This window comes from Chiloscyllium plagiosum, chromosome 2 (genome assembly GCF_004010195.1).
Source record: "Chiloscyllium plagiosum isolate BGI_BamShark_2017 chromosome 2, ASM401019v2, whole genome shotgun sequence".
NCBI classification, from domain to species: Eukaryota; Metazoa; Chordata; class Chondrichthyes; order Orectolobiformes; family Hemiscylliidae; genus Chiloscyllium; species Chiloscyllium plagiosum.
Window position 1 is genome coordinate 21,262,609 of NC_057711.1, and position 16,791 is coordinate 21,279,399.

The 16,791-nt window shown below is 40.6% G+C and overlaps 1 protein-coding gene across 21 annotated transcripts in view; it reads left to right on the forward strand.

Moving 5' to 3' along the window:
- The window catches only part of LOC122557375 (teneurin-3), a 2,612,756-nt gene that overhangs the window by 301,558 nt on the left and 2,294,407 nt on the right, over positions 1 to 16,791 (forward strand). The gene's annotated exons all lie outside the window — the stretch shown is intronic.

The following is a 16,791-nucleotide window of genomic DNA, read 5'->3' on the forward strand; positions in this document are numbered from 1 at the left end:
GGGCGGGGGAGGGCGGTGTTGGGCAGAATTGGGGGCGGGGATGCATGGGGGCAGGGGCTCACGCACTGGGTCCAGAATCCCAGAATGATCCCCTTTAATGGCATACGGATGTGTCCCCACCAAAAGGATGACCACAGTTCATGGAAGTAGCTAAAGGCAAACCTTCTTATGGCAAATTGGGGAATGGACAGTAAGTGGTGGCCCAGCCAGTAACACTCAAATCCCATAACCAAATGAGAAAATGAAGAAAGGGTTGCATGTACTGTACACTGTTGCATGGCTGTGTGTGTGTGTGTGTGTGTTTGTATGAGTGTCTATTTGTCCATTTGTCTACATCTCATTTGTCTTGTTGGTTGTGTGATAAACTAAGTAACAGTGATCTTGGCTTGGGCACTACTCAATTCCTGAGTTCTAAATAATTATTGTAATTATATGGACACAGCAGAGAGGTGTCAGTTTGAAATCCACAGGCTCAAGGGAAATTATTCTTATCTGTAAATATTAATGACCCACATTTGAACAATGGAAATTTAATCACATCCTTTCACGATTAAAGGAGTGGCACAGAGAGGAACTGAAAATGAAAAGACACATATTTACCCACAGTTAAATGTTTTCTCTTTTCTCTTTTCAGTGTGACATGCTTTTAATCTTGATGAAGAATGGCTGTGTATGACTTGATGTGCCTGTTGCCATTTTTAATCTAATTATTCAGTCAAAACAACAGTTCAGAAACAACAAATTCACTCAAGTCATGTTAATCAGCTTTATTCAATTAAATATTTATTTTGCATTTTATGGTTTTTTTCATTGATGAAATACTATTTTGTCATAATGCAAAATTACTGCAAACATACGTAATGTTTCACTTTTTAAAATTCATTTCTGAAATTTTGGCATCAGTGGCAAGGGTAGCATTTATTTCCCCATTCATAACTGCCCTCAAGAATATGGTGATGAGTTGTGTTCTTGTATTTCTGCACTCCATGTGGTATAGGTACACTCAAATGGGCAGCACGGTGGTACAGTGGTTAGCACTGCTGCCTCACAGCGTCAGAGACCCGGGTTCAATTCCTGCCTCAGGCGACCTGCTGTGTGGAGTTTGCACGTTCTCCCCGTGTCTGCGTGGGTTTCCTCCGGGTGCTCTGGTTTCCTCCCACAGTCCAAAAGATGTGCAGGGTCAGGTGAATTGGCCATGCTAAATTGCCCATAGTGTTAGGTAAGGGGTAAATGTAGGGGTATGGGTGGGTTTCGCTTCGGCGGGTCGGTGTGGACTTGTTGGGCCGAAGGGCCTGTTTCCACACTGTAATGTAATCTAATCTAATCTAAATCTTGTTCAGGAGGGTGTCCCAGAATTTTAACTGTACGATTTGCAAAAGAGCAGTGATAAAGTTCCAAGTTAAGATTCAGTGTGGCTCAGAGGGTATCTTAGAAGTCTTGGTTTTACCATCTTTTCCATCATGTGTTGGTGGATACAGGTTGGGACGTGATGGTGCAGGAATCTTGAGAATTGTCGACAGGAGGCGCTGAGTTAGTTGGTGGTGAATGTCCACCCTCTTCGCTAAGAGTCGGACTCTGGTAAATGCAACTCCCAGGGTATTGGTATGAATCTCATAATGCTGCTGCATATCAAGCGAAGGTGGTCATTGCCTGGGACATGTGTGGCACAAATGTTTCTTGGCCCTTATCAGTCCAAGACTGATGTTTTATTTCCAGGTGTTACTGAATGCAAGTACAGACTGCTTGATAATCAGTGGATTTGAAAATGGTGCTGAACAGTGTGTAATCATCAACCAATCTCCTCAAGTGATCCTACTGAAACCTGAACGAAGCATTGCTGAGCAAGTTATTGCTGAGTTAGTGCTGCTCATTTGCACTGTCAAAGACAATTTCCATCAGTTAGCTGACAACTGAGAGTAGACTAATTGGGGGAGAGGGAAATAACTGGTTTGGCTTTTTCTTGATATTTTATAACCAAGACATACCTGATAAATCCTTTATTTGTTGGAAGGTGCCAATATTGTAGGAGTAACAGAATGATTTGCTGGGGGTGTGGATGCTTCTGGAGAGCAAACCTTCTGTACCACAGACACATGTTGTCAGGGCTCACACCATTTTCAGTACCTTGTATCTTCATCCATTTCTTGGTATCGTATGAAGTGAACTAAATGAGCTGAAATTGCCCTTTGATGTTGAGAACCTTGGACAAAGACTGAGATAGAACTTGAAATCAACACCACTAGCTGATGATGGTTTCAAGTGTTTCAGTTAAAATCAGTAAAACAGCAGATGCTGTATATCAGAAACAAAAACAGAAATTACTGGGAGAGCTCAGCAGGTCTGGCAGCATCTATAGGGAGAAATCAGAGTTAACCTTTCGGGTCAAGTGACCCTTTCTAAGAACTGATGTGAGGGACCATTTTCCGAGCTACCATCAGTTCTGAGGCAGATTAACTCAAACCGAAATGTTAACTTTGAATTCTCTCCACAGATGCAGCCTAAGCTCTTCCAGCAGTTTCTGTTTTGGTTCCAAACATTTCAATCAGCTTTTTTGCCCTAATTTGCTGGACCTCACTATCATTGTCGACTGTACTCCATCTGTTCAATGTTTAATTGCCAATGCCCACTGGATGTGTGAGGCTGACAGAGCTTTTGCTGATCCATTGGCTATGGAGTTTCTTTGTTCTGCCTATTATTTGTTGCTTCAACTCTTGGGTCAACTCAACCCATCACTAGTTTGATAATGGGTGCTGAATTCTTGGTGAGTTATGTTACTGCCACCAATCTTGGTTTCTCTGTGCTGAGTGTTGGATCTGTCAAATTAACAGTGCCAAAAGAAAGCTCAATGGTGAGTCGAAGTAAAAGATATTCTTTTCTTACGTAACAAGATAGTATAGTTAATGATAGCATTTTATGTTAATCTTCTCCGCATAGCCATATAGAACTATCAGAGCTTAGCAGAAGACACCTGCTCCTTGTGGGGACACTTGCAGATCTCAACTCCTTCAAACAAAAGGCTGAATGGTATCAGATTGATTGGAGCAAATTTAACATGAACATTAACTCCTTCAGAACCATTATTTATATTATATTTACATTTTCCCTCCCATAGAAGCCATTATACATTAATGTACAAAACAACCATATTTACATACTTCCACATCCCCCTCCCCAACCCAAGCCTCTGACTTCAGAAAGAAGAGTCATTCTGGATTCTAAACATTGACTCTATTTTCCTCACCACAGATGCTCCAGCACTTTCCCAGCATCTGCATTATTTTGCTTTTATTTTACTGAACGAATGGTAGCTCTTATTCCTGAGGACTGTTGACTTTGACTCTGACATGTGGGATTTTTTTTGCTGGAGGATCTTTTATCAAGTTTTGAACATCTTTCATGCAAACCTGTTTGTCCTTTTTCTTATCTTTGGGAGCTTTAAGGTCCTGAATTCTCTCCACAGAGGGACTCTTCCCTGCTAAATCAGGTGGTTGCATCACAACAATCTCTGGGAGACCTTTAATCTTGTGAATGTCCATCATGGAAGAAAGCTGTTCCATTGAAATATACAGTTGCTCCCTTGCAGCATGCTGAATTTCTAGACGAGGTAATACCTTCTGATTGGAAGAAGGGCCCCCTTTCTCGCGGCATCCTGAGTTCTTAGAGCAGGTAATTTCTTCTTCTTGACTGAGTCCTCGATCTGTAGATATTGGACTGTCTCCCATGGAATTATATTCAACTTGTCTCTCCCAATTTGGTGATCACACCGGATAACTTCTGTAATTGTTGGACTGTTGAACTGAACCTTTTCACATTGATTTACTGGAAGATTTCTGCTCCTTTCTTTGTCATTGGTCTTGACTGATCTGTTTCAGAAAATAGAGGATGACCAGCCCTGTAAAGCCTGTGATTTCTTCCTGTTAACGATAAATCACCTGACAAGATTCTGTAATTCCCTTTAATGGACAGACGATTAATAACATTATTGTTATTGGACCAACTGAATAGAATAGTGTATTAATTTGTTCAGCCTCATATCTTGTGTTTAATTTTGAGGCAATTCTGTATCTTAGGGACTGTCTTCTCTAAGATGTCCAATTAAGTGTTTTGAGTAGTCCATCTCTGACGTTGGAGCTTTGTGCTTGTCTTATTTCTCCTCCTATACCATTTCAATCTGCTCGTTAATTTTTATTACTGCAAACATCTTTAAAAACTATAACATTTTAATACTGCTCGTAATCTGCTTTTCATTCCTGTTGTATTCTTGCATTCAATAATGCTGATTTAAATTCTGTTTAGAACAGTTTGGTTGGATCTATACTATTTCAATGTTGTAGTGGTTTCTTTGCCTGCAGTACTTTTTAATGCAATATTAATACAAAACAGATTAAGTTCTTCAATAAATCTTTAAGTTCTGTTAAATGGCTGTGCTGATGTATTTTGCTGCTTTAATATTTTTTAAATTCAGTTTTACTGCACTACTGCTTCTCTATACTGCTTCCTGAGATTTTGTAACTTTTTAAATGTTCAAAATGTCTCCTGACCGTTCGCAGTGAGACGAGATTATTCCTGTGAATTAGGAGCAGAGTCTGGCCATTCAATCTCTCAAGTATGTTCCCCCCATTCTTCCAGACTGTGGAAGTTCTAATTACTTCATACTCCTGCCTCCCTCAATAATCTTCACCCCCTTGATTATCAACCGTTCCTGATTTTTTTACGAGCAAAATGGATATTATCCTGCCTTTATAAGTCCAAAACAAAGTGTGTTTCCATCCACACAATTTTAAAAAGAAAATTCTCTGGCTGTAGCCTTCTTAAAACTTACCACTAGAAATGCAGTTTAATGTCTGAGTGCTGATCCAATTGACTCTTTGTTGAGAGAGCCCTCGGTCATCTCTGACCCATTGCCTGCACTTCTGTCACCACCTCTTTCCCTCCCAGAACAACAAAAGGATTTCTCTTGTCCTCATTTCCAATCCCATCAATTTCTCTATCCAAAAGCTTACCCTCAAAGGATCAGTATTGCTGCCACCTTCAGCAGAATGCCACAACCAAACACATCCTCTCCTCTCCTCACTTCTCAGCATTCTACAGAGATGATACACTCTTGAACACACTGGTACAATCTGCTGTCACTCCTGACACTTTGTTACTTCAAAATGGCAACTTCCCATGCAATAGCAAAAGGGGTAATACTTGCTCATTGATCTTTCACCTTCTCACTGTCCAGAATCCCAGATGAACCATCAAGGTGAAGTGATGATTTACTTGGACTTCATTCAATTTCGTCTCTTGTATTCGCTGTGTCGGTGAGACCAAATACAGACTGTGTGACTGCTTCATGGAACACTGCTGCTCTGTCTGTAAAAATGACCCCGACTTTCCAACTGCTCATCATTTCAGTCTATTCTCCTGCTCCCTGGCTAACATTTCCTTCCTAGGTCTGCAACAGTGTTCCACCTCTTCCAGGATTTCCGCTTCCCCGGTCCCCAACGCCTCATCTTCACCATGGACATCCAGTCCCTGTACACCTCCATCCCCCATCACGAAGGACTCAAAGCACTCCGCTCCTTCCTTTCCCGCCGTACCACCCAGTACCCTTCCACCGACACCCTCCTTCAACTGACCGAACTGGTCCTCACCCTGAACAACCTTTCTTTCCAATCCTCCCACTTTCTCCAAACAAAAGGAGTAGCCATGGGCACCCGCATAGGCCGCAGCTATGCCTGCCTCTTTGTAGGGTATGTGGAACAATCCATCTTCCGCAAAAACACTGGCCGCACCCCCCCACCTTTTCCGTGAGAGAAACTTAAGAGACTCTTAGATAGGCACATGGAACAAAGTAAATGGAAGCATGTAGGTTAGTCTGATCTTAGAGAAGATAAATGGCACAACGTCGAGGGATGAAGGTCCGAACTGCATGCATTCCTGTAGCACTGTGAGCTCAAAAACTGCATGAAGTCATGTAAAACTCCGTTATCTCACTTTTAGATGAGAATCAATCTAAACATCATGGCATAGAGAGAGAACACAGGGAGGCAACACCGTCACCATATTGTCGAGCTCTTGTTAGCAGTTAACCTGAGAATGCAACTTTAAAAAAAAAGGTTTTGTGATTTTCATATGAAAGAAATTAAACTATCATGGTATTCTAACATATGAAAGGCTAACAATCAAATTTTCAATATATAATTTCAGTTACATCACACTGCAAATTTGTCCTATAAATTCTGTGTTAGGATTGAGCCCTCCACTATCACCTGATGAAGGAGCGATGCTGCGAAAGCTCGAGTGCTTCCAATGAAACCTGTTGGACTATCACCTGGTGTTGTGTGATTTTTAACTTTGTACACCCCATTCCCACACCAGCATCTTCAAATCAGGACTGTTCTTTGTTCTGTGCTCTATGAAAGTGCTCAAGTAGACTTGGACATTGAGGAAGATTTGAGACTTGGAGCAGGTCAGACTGGTCTTAGTGAAGGGCAAGGCCGGCTTAGGATGTGAATGGCCTGCCCCTGTTTCTGATGTTCTCCCATTCTGTTATTGGAAAGTTAGTTGGTGTTATTTTCCTTGAAGGTCTTTTACGGAATGTTGCAATCAGTGATACCAGCGGATTTTGTGAGCCGTCGCTGGGTGAGTTTTGGGGCCTGTATTCACAGTGAATCTGGGTCTCCAACATGAACAACAAATTACGCACAAGTTACAAAGAGGGGCAGCCATTGCTAGCAGGTTTGAGGGGTTGAATGGAATGCAGAAACATAGGACTGAGGAGCAGGAGTGGTCCTCCATGTCCCTCCTCCCTACCTTTTATCTTCTCCTGCTGAACACTCTCTGCTCATTCCTGAAGAAGGGCCTGTGCCCGAAACGTCGAATCTCCTGTTCCCTGGATGCTGCCTGACCTGCTGTGCTGTTCCAGCAATAAAGTTTCAACAGTGTTCCAATAATGCCAAACACGAACTGGAGGAAAAATACTTCACTTCACAACTTGGTACTTTACAGCTTTTAGGAATTTTCCAATTCTCAACAACTTCATGAACACTATCATTCATTACACCTCTTCCACACATGGTCCCCAACCTTGTCTTGTTAGCTCACAGCAAAGCCAGCATTATTGATTATTTTTGCTTTTTTTTCTAATCAACCTCTTCAGAGATGTATGACACACCTCTGAAGTAGGTGAGACTTGAACCAGGGTCTCTTGGTTTCAGGGTAGGGACACTACCACCGCACCACAAGATGCCCTGCAACCTTATTACTAGCTGTGCAAAGTTATCATTAACATTCATTCTACATTGAGATTACTCGTTTCCTACCATCAATATTCCCTTTGTCTTTTGCTTGGGATATATGGTACATTTGGCATCTGTTTCACATGCTCCTCCTCTGTCAAAAACATAACTACCATAATTTTCCAGCCCTGTTCAGTTCTGAAGAAGAGCCATGCGACTCAAAATGTTAACTCTGTGTCTCTCTCTTTACAGATGCTGTCAGACCTGCTGAGTCTTTCCAACATTTGCTGTGAAAATTTCAGACTGACAGCATCTGTAGTATTTTACTCATGTTTGACCCTTGCTTTCAATAGCTTGCTCTCCAATGGCACTCTGGAGGACTGATTACAATGCAAACCTAAAGCTTGTCAGTCATGGTTCACCTACCCTGCACACAATGCTCTCTCAACACCTCTCACCCCCTTATTTATGAGGTGCTGAGTTTCCAATTCTAATCATCAGTTGCAAAAAACTCAACCTTAGAATATCTGTAAAACATTCTGGAGTGAACCCATCAAGGACCAGTATTTGGTGATGACTAACATGCAATAAAAACACAATATATCAAAAATGACCTAAGACAAATTGAGACCAGTTAATTAACAATCCCACAAAAAGGATGAAGTGCATAATGGGACCAATTTGCTAAAGATGATATTAAGAAACGCATATCCAACGCAGTTCAATTTTCATGAAAATAAGGACCAGGCACACAAGGTTGAGTCACAGAGAATCAAAATTGTTTAGCATTGCTGTCAAAATAAATTACACATGTGGATTACATAAATACCAACTAGATGACTTCTGATGTTATATAACCTTCTGGCTGCCATCCTTAACAAGCCTTGTACTGCAAACCCTGCTATTAACTTTCCCCTAGGAAAGGCACAATGCACTGTATCATAGTTGCTGGTAACACACGCAAAAGATAATGTTTCCAATGCCATTATTAAAAATTATTGCCCCTGACCTGCGACAGGCAGCATGCTGAGTCTTTCTGCAAAGGCCACAAGACATAGGAGCAGAAGTAGGCCATTCAGCCCATAAAGTCTGATCCACCATGTAATGAGATCTTGGCTGGTCTGATAATCCTCAAATCCATTTCCCTGCCTTTACTTCATAACTTTTGATTCCCTTACTGAGTAAAAAAAACCTCTACAGTCCTGTGGGGTAAAGATTCGCTAAACTCTCAGAGAAGAAATTCTTCCTCATCTCTGTCTTAAATGTGCGACCCTTTCTTCTGAGATTTTTTACTTCTGGCCCAAGTGTTTCCCTCAAGAGGAAACAATCACTCTATATCGATCTTGTAAAGAGTTCTAAAAATCTTATGTGTTTCATTATTGTTTAATCAACTGCTTTATTATTTTGATCCAGTTCAACATACATTGATAGGTAGTAATTGCAAAGTTTTCTTCTCCTTTGAGAAAGAATAATGTTCAAATTTCCCAAACCAGTACTGTTCAGATTAATAAAGGAAGATGTAGACCACACTGCAGGCCAAATTGGTGCAGTATTAGCACATAGAATGTCCTTTCTGTTAATGATTTTTGTAAGAGATGGTTATTATACAATATGGAAACAAGATAGTGTTGCTTTTCAGATTAGAAAAACAGATTATCTGTGATCTAATTGAATGGTTGAACAGGCTAAAGGTTCCAGGATGTTACTATATATTGAATATCATAACTTTATAAGCCTCATATCCTCTAAAACAGTGTGTGATTTGTTCTATTGATTCGTGTGATTGGGGCAGTGTGTTGAGATAGATAGAGAACCAGATGACAGAAAGGAAATAAAGAGGAATAAGCAAGTCTTTCTCTGAATACTAGTCAGTGTCCAGTGGGGTACTGCAGGGATCTGTGTTAGGATCCCAGATATTCACATTATATATTTAGATGAGATAAAGTCTCCAAATTTGCAATTGATACAAAGCTGGGTCGGAGGATGGAGAAATGTTGATTTGCAGTGTGATTTGGACAGGTTGAATGAATGTGCAGATGTGTGACAGACACAGTATAATGTGGAAAAATGTGAGATTATCCTCTTTGGGAAGACAGATTATTACTTGAATGACTATAAATTTAGAGAGGAGAATGTGCAACGAGACCTGGGTGTCTTCACACCACTATTCACTGAAGGTAAGCATGTAGGTGGAGCAGGCAGTGAAGACAGCTTGTGGTATGTTGGCTTTCATAGTGCAGGAGCTGGGATATCCTACTGTCAATATACAGGGACCTTTGTGAGACCTCACCTAAAATATCATATGCAGATTTGTTCTCCTAATTTGAGGAAGGATGTTCTCATTGTCGACGAAGTACAATGAAAGTTTGCTGGACTGATTCCTGGGATGGCAGAATGGGCTCATCAGGAGAAGTAGAATCAGTTAGGACTATATTCACTGGAGTTCAGAAGAAGGAGGAGGTGGTCTCATGGAAGTCGATAAAATTCTAACAGGGTAGTTGCAGGGATGATATTCCTGATGATGGGGAAGTCCAGCATCTGGGCTCACTGTCTAAGGATACAGGCTAAACAATTTAGGACTGTGATGAGGAGAAATTCCTTCATCCAGATGGGCTTGTGGAATTTGCAATTGCTCAAAGCAGTTGAAGGCAAAACATTTTCTAATTTCAAGAAGGTGTTGGATATAACAGTTGGGGCGAAATGGATCTTAGGAAATCGGGGAAAAGCACAAATAGGCTTTGAGTTGGATGATCAGCCATAATCATAATAAGTGGTGAAGCAGGCTCAAAGGGATGAACATCCTACTCCTGCTTCCATTTTCTACCTTTCCATATTTCCAAAGTGTTCACTGAGGACAGGGACATGATGAATGTTGAAATTAGAGATAGAAGTTTGATTATTCTGGATCACGTTGACATAAGTAGGGAAGATGTGTTGGGTAGGCTAGAGGTTATTAAGATGTAAAAATCCCCAGGACTGGATGGGATCTATCCTCGGTTACCGAGGGAGGTGAGAGAGGAAATAGCTGGGGCCCTGACAGAGAGCATTTTTAAACACAGGTGAGGTGCCGGAGGACTGGTGGGTTGCTCATGATGTCCCCCTGTACAAGAAGGGTAGTAGGGAAATTCCGGGTAACTACAGACCAGTGAGCCTGATGTCAGTGGTGGGGAAGTTGCTGGAGAAGGTAATGAGGGATGAAATCTATTTATATTTGGAAAAGAATGGGTTTCTCAGTGATAGGCAACATGGTTTTATGTGGGGAAAATCATGCCTTACCAACTTAATAGAGTTCTTTGAGGAAGTGACCAAGTTGATAGATGAAGGAAGGGCTGTAGATGTCACATACATGGACTTTAGTAAGGTATTTGATAAGGTTTCCCATGGTAAACTAATGGAGAAAGTGAAGTCACATGGTGTGCAGGGTGTTCCAGCTAGATGGGTAAAGAACTGGTTGAGCAACAGGAGACAGAGAGTAGTAGTTGAAGGGAGTTTCTCAAAATGGAGAAAGGTGACCAGTGGTGTTCCACAGGGGTCGATGTTGGGCCACTATTGGTTGTGATATACATTAATGATCTGGAAGAGGGCACTGTTGGTATGAACCGCAGGTTTGCAGATGGCACTGAGATTGGTGGAGTAGCAGAAAGCATCGGGGACTATCAAGAATACAGAAGAATATAGATAGACTGGAGAGTTGGGCGGAGAAGTGGCAGATGGAGTTCAATCCAGGCAAATGTGACATGATGCATTTTTGAAAGTCTAATTTTAGAACAAATTATACATTAAACGAAGAGCCTTGGGAAAAGTTGATGAGCAGAGAGATCTGGGAGTTCAGGTCCATTGTCCCCTGAAGGTTGCTGCACAGGTGGATAGAGTGGTCAAGAAGGCAAATGGTATGCTTGCCTTCATCAGATGGGGTACTGAGTATTAGAGCTGGCAGGTCATGTTAAAATTGTACACGACATTGGTTTGGCATTTAGAATACCGTGTACAGTTCTGGTCACCACATTACCAAAAGGATGTGGATGCTTTGGAGAGGGTGCAGAGAGGATTTATGAGGATGTTGCCTGGTATGAAAGGTGCTAGCTATGTAGAGAGGTTGAGTAGGTTAAGTTTTTGTCATTAGAAAAGAGGAGATTGAGGGGGTACCTGATTGAGGTTTACAAAATCATGAAGGGTATAGACAGGGTGGATAGAGATACGCTTTTTCCCAGGGTGAAGGATTCAATAATGAGAGGTCACACTTTCAAAGTGAGAGCTGAAAAGCTTAAGGGGGATACACGCAGCAAGTACTTTACACAGAGGGATGTAGGTGCCTGGAATGTATTGCCAGCAGAGGTAGTAGAGGCAGGCACGGTAGATTCATTTAAGATGTGTCTAGACAGATGCATGAGTAGGCGGGGAGCAGAAGGATACAGATGCTTAGCAATTGGGTGACAGTTTTATCAGTGGATTTGGATCGACTCAGGCTTGGAGGGCCGAAGGGCCTGTTCCTGGGCTATAAATTTTCTTTGTGCTTTGTTCTTTTTATATTTAATCTGTAATGAATCTTTGATTTACATGTGAAAAGACCCTGGGAGCATATTTGAAATCTAAAGATTTCATGTTGAAGACTGAGTCTCCAATGCTCTCTGTTAAATTTGGATTTTATCCACTTTTATCTGTCAGCTCTCCAGTAACAGTCATTTGGGAAACAACAAATTAGTCACATGCTGGCACTGTGTACTAAGTATGAGCATGGGTTATGATGTTTCTAATACAAAATTATCTCATAGAATGGATTGCCTTTCCGTTCCTGTGTAGGCAGAGCATTTGGATTCAGTACTGGAAAAGGCACAGCCATCGTGTTGCTATATGAAGCCCCACACCTTCTTGAGAAATGGTCGCTATTTTGAAAACCTTCATTAGTAGCACATCTGTGAATTCCTGAGGCAGTTTGTATGTTGGGCTGTGATTTGCCTGTATAATCCTTCCCAAGGATTTGTAATGGGAGTAACCAGTGGCAGTAATAATCTGAGCTGCAGTGACCTTCATAGCTAAAGGTACAAAGTAGCAGTCAAACAGCATGATTCCCGGTCTATATGCAACTGATGGCAGATGTTGGCACTGACAGGCACAGCTGTGCTATCAAATAGCCTTCATTTCTCTCCAGTAGATTTTTACAGAGAGGCACCATCCCTCTCTTTTGTGGTTCTAAGGCAACTACTACCCGGAGAAATATTCCATTTATTTGAAAAAAACATCCTAGTCATTGACTATCCAGAAGCATTTGATTACAAGTCAATCAGGTTAGTTTAACATTTGATCATCTGTGGACAAAAACACATGTTACATTGTTGTACATTACATGTACATGTTACACGTGAAACGTTATATGTTTCTGTCAAGCATCACTGGAGAGCCCTCAGAGAATCATGACAGTGACTTCTCTGTGACTGCAAACTTCAAATTAGGAAGAAAGACTCCTTTTATTTTTGTTTGAAGCCAAGGTCTTCAAAATAGCAAAGACATGAGGCAGAATTTTAACTACAAGCGAAGATGACTGTAAATGTAAAAAGTAGTTAAAGATTTCAAAAGACATTGAGGAAGGAACTTGACATCATCCTGCTTACTTATGGGCAGTTTGAGTGAGGAATCTGCTTGGACCTCTCAAGTCATGAGATATCATTTATAACAAGCCACCAACTGCTATTCCAGGCAACCATTCTGACTTTAAAAGCCAACTCACCAATTTTCCAACAACTTGCCAGGAACACCGTGGTGAGCGTACGTTTGGTGGAGTTCTTCACTGAAACTGACCGGCCAGGAAGGCTTTCAACAGGAAGGCGACTGAAGAGCTGCCGACATTCCCAAGCATTCGGCTGCTGATCAAATCACTTCTTCTCAGTGAATGCTTTCACTGCTTGACGGATGAGTGCTAACGTCTCAGGAGTAGTTCACCACTCCTGTACTTCACTTCACCTGGATTTGTGGTAACTCGCCACATGTAAGGAGCTGACACAGCTGTACGTTGTCTCTCCAATAAGCAGCTCCAAGAGCACCAACAGCCTTCTCCACATGAATGAGAGAACGTACGCAGAGATCTGGCACTGAAGAGGCATGATGCCCCAGTGTTGGGTTTACAAGAAAACAATCATTCCCCTTGACTTGTCTGAGTACCAGTGCTTGAAGAGGCTTATGTTTTTAAAGCAGCTGCTTCCTCACATCTGCAGCCACCTAGAACGAAATGTCTCTCTCAGCAGATTTAGACGCTGTTCATTACCACTGGTTATCAAGGTGAGTCTCAATGGAAGCCAACTTCTAACCTGATCCTCAGCTCTTTTCTGATTCTCAGCCAGTTGCTGCCGTTCTGACCTGTGTTCTCAAGGAGAGAAAGCAAAGAGTTGTGAGAATGAGGAACAAATCATAAAAAGAGAGAGGCAATATTTGGAAAAGCTGAGTGAAAGACTTGGGAATGAGGTAGCTTGAAGACAAGAATGAGTGTTGTGTATTCATGTGTGAATGCAAAGAAGTACTTGAAGAAGGATGCCCATGAAGCTATAAGGTATATTGTGGAGGGAGAATCTGGGAAAGGCAGTGTGCTGGGCATTTTGGACCTGAAAGTGATACGCCACTCATTATTGTGCCTTTCTGAGGTAATTGAACTCATGGGGCATCATCTCCAAGTTTTTGGGACAACAATCCCGCTATTCACTTCCTCAACTACGTCAATCCACACCTGGCTGGATAGAAAGGAAAGTTTGGAAATTGAAAGGGTGAGTGCAAATGGTTTGATCAATTTTCTTTTCCAGAAGCACAAAGGTATTATTTGGATAGATGGACATGATAGATGTCTTACAATGTTACAGAACATGGGGTTTTGTAATTTAATGTGTTTTGAAATTTATCAGAGCGTGTATTTACTCACATTTTTAGATTGAGGAGAAAGATGAGAAACTGTTAATTGGATATCATTTGTGATAGACATTAGAATCCATACAGTATGGAAATGAGCCATTCGGCCCAACAAATCCATATCGACTCTCCAAGGAGTATCCCACTCAGACCCATCCCCTTTTCCCTATCACCGCAACCCTGCATTTCCAATGGCTAACACATCTTACCTACGTATCTCTGAACATTATGGACAATTTGGCTAGGCCAATCCACCTAACTTGCACATTCTTGAACTGTGGGAGGAAATCAGAGAACCAGGAAACCCATGCAGATATGAGGAAAACATGCAAACTCTACAGTCACCCGAGTGTGGAATCGAACCCAGGTCCCTAGTGCTGACCACTGACCCACTGTGCCACCCCATTAACTGGGGACTTGCTTGAATCCCAATAAGTAGATGAACACTGGAACTGTGATTGTTCTTTTACTTGTAATATGTTACACTGTAAATATATATAGAAATGCAAAACAATTGGCACCAGTCTATACTTCAGCACCTGTCTTTCTGGAATACAATAAGACTTTCTTGGATAGAAATCCTTTTTCTTAATCTGTTATATAGAAGTAATTTCAGCACAAATGGATTGATTCCCTTAACATTTAAATCAGTTTTGTTTTGCATATTCTTTGGAAACATCAGGGAATACTAAAGAAGTGAAAGTAGAAATAACATTCACAGTTTATTAACAATTAACAATGCCAAAGGCAATAAGCATGTTCCTGAAAGATAAGCCATGCTTATCAAAGTTATTGGCATTCCGAGCAAGAGTAATACATGAGTGCAATGTGAAGGTTCACAGATACAACCACATCAGAAGGTAATTTACAAGGTATATTCCAAAATGAATTTGTGGCTGAAATCTTATGATAACGGAATTGATTATTAAACCAATGAAAAGAATATTTTACATGATTGAAATAAAAGGCAAAAGGCTCTTGTGATGCAGTGATGGTGTCCCTACCCCTGAACCAGAAAGCCTGGGTTCAAGTTCCATCTGTTTCAAAGGTGTGTCATAACATCTCTGAACAGGTTGATTAGAAAATACATAGAAATAAAAGGCATATATTAGTTTCCAACAACATGTTGTAATAATCCATGTAGTCTATGCAGAAATGTTGACAGTTAGCTCCATTTGCTGGATAGCTAGTGTGTGTGTGTCAGGTTATCACCAATAGCATGGGGTTTGATCCCTGTTGAGGGAGACTATGTGCTTGCATCTTCACTCTACCCGAAGAAAGCTACCATGGCACTTCGCTGAGGTTAATCACCAAGTGTCTGCCTTTGTACAGAACTCAGTCTGCCCGTAAGTGCACTGGAAGTTGGCACCTCCAAGTGTTAATAAGAAATTTTTGGTGAAGGCATGAAAGGTGAAATATTTGAATTTGGAACTCTAGGTGAAAGAAAGTAGATAATAAATTAGAATGAAAAATGATTACATGAGAACCAATAAAGACTGAGTTAGTATAAAAGAAGACACAACTTAAAATTTGAAAAGCTATATGATTAACAACATGCAAAGCAAACTAAACAGAATGCTAAAACTACAAAACTAGTTGATATACTTGTCAAGATATGGTAGCCTCTAGTTACTAGGCTTCAATTTCTCCAATGTGTTCCTTTAATTTGTATTCTGATTTCAAAATAAATTTGATATTCTCTCCTATCTTGACAAAGCATAATAAATGTCATGATCATGAATGTTGAATATGCATCATTTAATTCTCTAATAGAAATACCAGCCAGGAAAGAAAAGTTAGTGAACTTGTCAACATGTAATTAATCATTTTGCAATGGTTTGCTGAATGCAAACTCACTATCTATGTCACTGAAGAACAAATCAAGAATCAAAGAAATAGCAACCCAAAAGCACCATTACATGAAGAGAGATATTGTCCAGAAAATGGCGAAACCTTGTTCTTCACAAAAGTCAAAGTTGAGCTTACATAATTGTAAAATTATTGTGTATTCCCCAGCACAATAATTTCAGATCTAATTAAGTTCAAATCTAGAATACTTCAAAGTGATAAATGATAACATGATGTATTCAACAAAATGAATTTGCCATTAGTGAATTTTACATATGCTAAGGTTTTTGATTCACTCTGTTTTCACTATTATTTAAATGTATAGCATATAGAGTTTTGTGAATCTCTGATCCATTTATGCTGTTGACTTTAGCTCTGATTTTGCTTTGCTCATGTTGTCATTCTTTTTTGTCTGAAGTATGTTCATTTCCATTTTTCATCCTTATTTACATTTTCATGTAACTTGATCTTTTGTTATTCTATCTGTGCACTCTTCTAATTGATTTTTGTTTTCCTGACTGTTACCTTTTGCCCCAGCTTTTCTCGGACGCAAAGCAATAGTAGTAGAATAGATCGCTTTTAACCTCTTTAATGATCCAAGAGCAACACAAGTAACTATTATTGTCACAGTTGCTGCTGGGTCGACTACTCTTCATCATTCATATAAATGATTTGGATGTGAGCGTAAAAGATATAGTTAGTAAGTTTGCAGCCGACACCAAAATTGGAGGCGTCGTGGACAGCAAAGAAGGTTACCTCAGATTACAACGGGATCTTGATCAGATGGGCCAAGGGCTGAGGAGGGGCAGATGGAGTTTAATTTAGA